Below are 5,327 nucleotides of genomic sequence, written 5' to 3' on the forward strand. Positions count from 1 at the left end.
AAAATTTTCGTGTGTCACCAGTAGGTATGATTTTCTTGACTGATAGGCTGATGTCAAAAATATTCGTAATTACGACAAAATTTAGTCTTTAACATTAATGCGTGAGAACTATGATTGGGAAAAATGGTACATTTGACATCTGATGCAGATCGTAGTAGATCTCTGTGCACCTGTAATGGATCTCATGGCCTCGCACAGCATTATCGTATCTTCCACGTTGAAAGAGAATATATTCAGTTTCTATGTGTTGTGGGAAGATGAGATTACGAACTGCGGAAGTAGCAAAACTGTGCTCTGGATATGCAGAAAGAATGCCATTAACTTTGATTGAACTATGTTATTGCGAAAAGGAACTGCAAGGACAATGCGATTACAGTTATAGACATTGATGCAAGTACACGTAGCCATTACTCGAAAACACTCAGTCAGGAACCACTTGATATTGGCGTCGTGGTTCCACAAAGTTTTATATTAATTATCGTCACAAAAGCACGGAGAAAATACGTAGAAAGAAGATCTAAGGCATTCTAAATAAAGAGAAAAAAAGGACGGCCGTATGTCCATGAAAGCGCTTAGCGTAACACGCCTATCATTAATCAAGTTAAGAATCCAGTGTGAAACCTGCATTGTCAAATAATTGAAACCTTGCAATCATAATTTTGTAACACTGCGTCACAATGTGTCTACGATAACCCTTACAATAAATTAGGAAAGCCACTCGGTGTGGCCGCGCGGTTAGAGGCGCCATGTCACGGATTTCGCGGCCCCTCCCTCGGGCATGGCTGTGTATAATGCTCTCCGCATAAGTTAGTTTAAGTAGCGTGTAAGCCTAGAGACCGATGACCTCATCAGTTTGGTCCCTTAAGAATTCACACACAAATAAAGATAGGTATGGAAAAACTTGAGCCAACGACACAAGCAAGTTCCGTAATACAGTCACACAACTTTGTCATGAATCAGTTAGAACAAGTTGTTAATAGTAGTCAGTTTGTTTCGTAAGATGGTATAACATATACTCTACCGTTAACGAGAGCTCGACTCAAGGCAATATGAGTAATTATTGAGATGGAATTCCGCAAAACTTCGATTATCCATTATGTTTATATTTACTAGATGATTTACTATTTGTTTTGTTTCATGTATAAGTCCGTATTATTATTTATAGATACATTTCAGTTCCAACACATGTAATAAATTTGTGAGTGCATTTTATTATGGAAAACAGCTATTTGTAAAAGTATTTTGCTATGGAAACTGGTGAGATATAAGTAACCTACTATAAATTAATTTATTAAGTGATGCCCAGTTAGAACTAAATGTAATTTCTGTCGTACGCATAAGAGAAGGTTGAGAATTGAACTGAGAATAAAGCAGAGTGAAGTGAAATCGTGAAGTGCCGTGATTTGCATGGTGTTGGTGAATGGAGCACTTAACAAAGTTTATGTTGATGTCGAGCAACGTGATGTAAACTTTGATAAAAAAAAAGTCTTGCTCTTTAAATTTTCGTCGTTGAGACACTCAACTCAAGTGCTGCAGAACTGCTTGATGAGTTCTAATGGAGCCTTCGGTTATGTATCGTCGGTGAATATATTAAGGGGAGCCGGGCTGGAGGAAAAGACTGAAGAATGAATAGAGAAGTTTCCTGGTGAAGATTCACATTTGGGAAAGGAAAAATAAAAAAATATTTCTCATACTTCTTATGACCGATAGGATCCACGTGAAATTTGAGACGTTTTGCAGCTGATAGACATTTTAGTAAGATGTTTTAGTACGAGAAGCTCGAAGAAACTGCTAACGTCAGAAGTTAATAACATTGCCGATGGAAAGACGTTGTGTAGACCGCGGAATGTGAATGAACCGAACAGTTAAGAAGGACAATTAAAATTAGAGTTATCAGACAATTTGTAAGGGCGTAGGACAATCTTTCCATTAAGTGACTTTACCGTGAAACGTGTTGTAAGGGGTTCACCACCGCGCTGGAGCAAATGTAAATTCGATATATTGCTCACGCGCTGCCTGCGACAGGAAATTTCTTTGCTGCAATAGAGTCGCAGGTCAGAGCAGTCTCGGCAGCAGTTGCAGTCGCTCGCTTCTACAGTGCAGTTGTAGTCTGTCGCTGGTACAGCACAGTTCATAGCCATGTATTGTAAGATAAATTTTATTATTTTTTATTGGCACGCGCGTAGTTAAGTCACCTGTCTGAGATGTTAATATGAATTTGTTTCAATCTTTTTGTGATTCGTCAGCACCAGTCGACCAGAATTTGTAATATTCAATTTTTCATATAATTGATTGCAGATCATTATCAATAATGCAAAAAATTTTCAGAATATACTTTTTACCAGTCAACAAAAAAAGGAAGGAATAATTTTGCCTTAAGTCATTGCCAGTTCCGATCCAGTCATTTATTTAAATGTAAATTTTTCAGGAATTTTCTCAGATCATAGTCATGTGTTCTTTAGTAATCAGACGACCAACTGCGCAGCTATGTCGATAAGCAAAATCAGTTATCCTAATAATTCAGCTCTCAGACAAATGTTATGCAGTATTAGTAGACAGGAAATCATTGCACTAAGCTGTACCGTTTACGAGCAGATATATAGACAGCGTTATCTGGCGACACTATCATGAGGTAAGAATTTTTCAGTTTATTTCTCACAGACAGATTCAGATTGAAACTTCCTTGCAGATTAAAACTGTGTGCGGACCGAGACTCGAACTCGGGACCTTTGCCTTTCGGGGGGCAAGCGCTCTACCAACTGAGCTACCCAGGCACGACTCACAGCTTTCCTTCTGGCAGTACCTCGTCTCCTACCTTCCAAACTTAACAGAAGCTCTCCTGCGAACCTTGCAGAACTAGCACTCCTGAAAGAAAGGATATTGCGGAGACATGGCTTAGCCACAGCCTAGGGGATATTTCCAGAATGAGATTTTCACTCTGCAGCGGAGATTACGACCAAGCAATTGCGTGCACAGCGGAGTAACGACTGAAATGCTTTAGACAAGTTATTACGTAACCTCAGTTTCGCAAATTGTATGCCTGATTGATTCTGCTGGTAAGTGACCAAAGAAGTCATCGAATGGAAATTTACTGTGACCTGTTGGAATGAGGCAGAAGGCGGGCATTTTCCGAACCGCCATCACCGACGGGACTTGCTGCCATTACTACGAGCCGGAATTCTCCGGAAAAGGGGCAGCTCAAGACACGGTCGACTACATCTACATCTACATCCATACTCCGCAAGCCACCTGAAGGTGTGTGACGGAGGGTACCTAGAGTATCTCTATCGGTTCTCCCTACTACTCCAGTCTCGTATTGTTCGTGGAAAGAAAGATTGTCGGTATGGCTCTGCGTGGGCTCTAATCTCTCTGATTTTTTCCTCGTGGTCTCTACGGGAGATATACGTAGCAGGGAGCAATATACTGCTTGACTCCTCGGTGAAGGTATGTTCTCGAAACTTCAACAAAAGCCCGTACCGAGCTACTGAGCGTCTCTCCTACAGAGTCTTCCTCTGGAGTTTATCTATCATCTCCATAACGCTTTCGCGATTACTAAATGATCCTGTAACGAAACGCGCTGCTCTCCGTTCGATCTTCTCTATCTCTTCTATCAACCCTATCGAGTACGGATCCCACACCGGTGGGCAGTATTCAAGCAGTGGGCGAACAAGTGTACTGTAACCTACTTCCTTTGTTTTCGGATTGCATTTCCTTAGGATTCTTCCAATGAATCTCAGTCTGGCATCTGCTTTACCGACGATTAATTTTATATGGTCATTCCATTTTAAATCACTCCTAATGCCTATTCCCAGATAATTTATGGAATTAACTGCTTCCAGTTGCCGACCTGCTATATTGTAGCTAAATGATAAAGGATCTTTCTTTCTGTGTATCTGTAGCACATTAAACTTGTCTACATTGAGATTCAGTTGCCATTCCCTGCACCATGTGTCCATTCGTTGCAGATCCTTCTGCATTTAAGTACAATTTTCCATTGTTACAACCTCTCCATATACTACAGCATCATCCGCAAAAAGCCTCAGTGAACTTCCGATGTTATCTACAAGGTCATTTACATATATTGTGAATAGCAACGGTCCTACGACACTCCCCTGCGGCGCGCCTGAAATCACTCTTACTTCGAAAGACTTCTCTCCATTAAGAATGACGTGCTAGGTTCTGTTATCTAAGAACTCTTCAATCCAATCACCCAATTTGTCTGGTAGTCCATATGCTCTTACATTGCTCATTTGACGACTGTGGGGAACTGTATGAAAACGCCTTGCGGAAGTCAAGAAACACGGCATCTACCTGGGAATCCGTGTCTATGGCCCTCTGAGCCTCGTGGACGAATAGTGCGTGCTGGGTTTCACACTATCGTCTTTTTCGAAACCCATGCTGATTCCTACAGAGTAGATTTCTAGAGTCCAAAAAAGTCATTGTACTCGAACATAATACGTGTCCCAAAATTCAACAACTGATCGACGTCAAAGTTATAAGTGTGTAGACCTGCACATCTGTTCGACGTCCATTCTTGAAAACGGGGATGACCTGTGCCCTTTTCCAATCTTTTGGAACGCTACGCTCTTGCAGAGACCTACGGTACACCGCTGCAAAAGGGGAGCAAGTTCCTTCGCGTACTCTGTGTAATAACGAAGTGGTATCCAATCAGGTCCAGCGGCCTTTCCTCTTTTGAGCGATTTTAATTGTTTTTCTATCCCTCTGTCATCTATTTCTATATCTATCATTTTGTCATCTGTGCGCCAACGTAGAGAAGGAACTACATTACAGACTTCCTCTGTGAAACAGCTTTTGAAAAAGACATTTAGTATTTCGGCCTTTAGTCTGTTATCCTCTGTTTCAGTACCATTTTGGTCACAGAGCGTCCGGACACTGTGTTTTGATCCACCTACTGCTTTGACACAAAACCAAAATTTCTTAGGATTATCTGCCAAGTCAGTACATAGAACTTTACTTCCGAATTCGTTGAACGCCTCTCGCATAGTCCTCCTCACACTACATTTCGCTTCGTGTAATTTTTGTTTGTCTGCAAGACTTTGGCCATGTTCATGTTGACTGTGAAGTTCCCTTTGCTTCCGTAGCAATTTTCTAACTCGCTTGTTGGACCACTGTGGCTCTTTTCCATCTCTTACGATCTTGCTTGGCACATACTCATCTAACGCATAATGTACGATGGTTTTGAACTTTGTCCACTGATCCTCAACGCTGTCTGTACTTGAGATAAAACTTTTCTGTTGAGCCGTCAAGTACTCTGAAATCTGCCTTTCGTTACTTTTCCTAAACAGAAATATCTTCCTACCTTTTTT

The 5,327-nt window shown here is 41.1% G+C and overlaps 1 non-coding gene across 1 annotated transcript; it reads right to left on the bottom strand.

The window, feature by feature from the left end:
• Positions 1–2,699: 2,699 nt before the first annotated feature.
• Trnar-ccg (transfer RNA arginine (anticodon CCG)) lies at positions 2,700–2,776 on the bottom strand. Its single transcript has one exon. It is a non-coding gene; the product is annotated as a tRNA-Arg (tRNA).
• Between the last annotated feature and the right edge of the window lie 2,551 nt (positions 2,777–5,327).

This window comes from Schistocerca cancellata, chromosome 6, assembly GCF_023864275.1.
Source record: "Schistocerca cancellata isolate TAMUIC-IGC-003103 chromosome 6, iqSchCanc2.1, whole genome shotgun sequence".
NCBI classification, from domain to species: domain Eukaryota; kingdom Metazoa; phylum Arthropoda; class Insecta; order Orthoptera; family Acrididae; genus Schistocerca; species Schistocerca cancellata.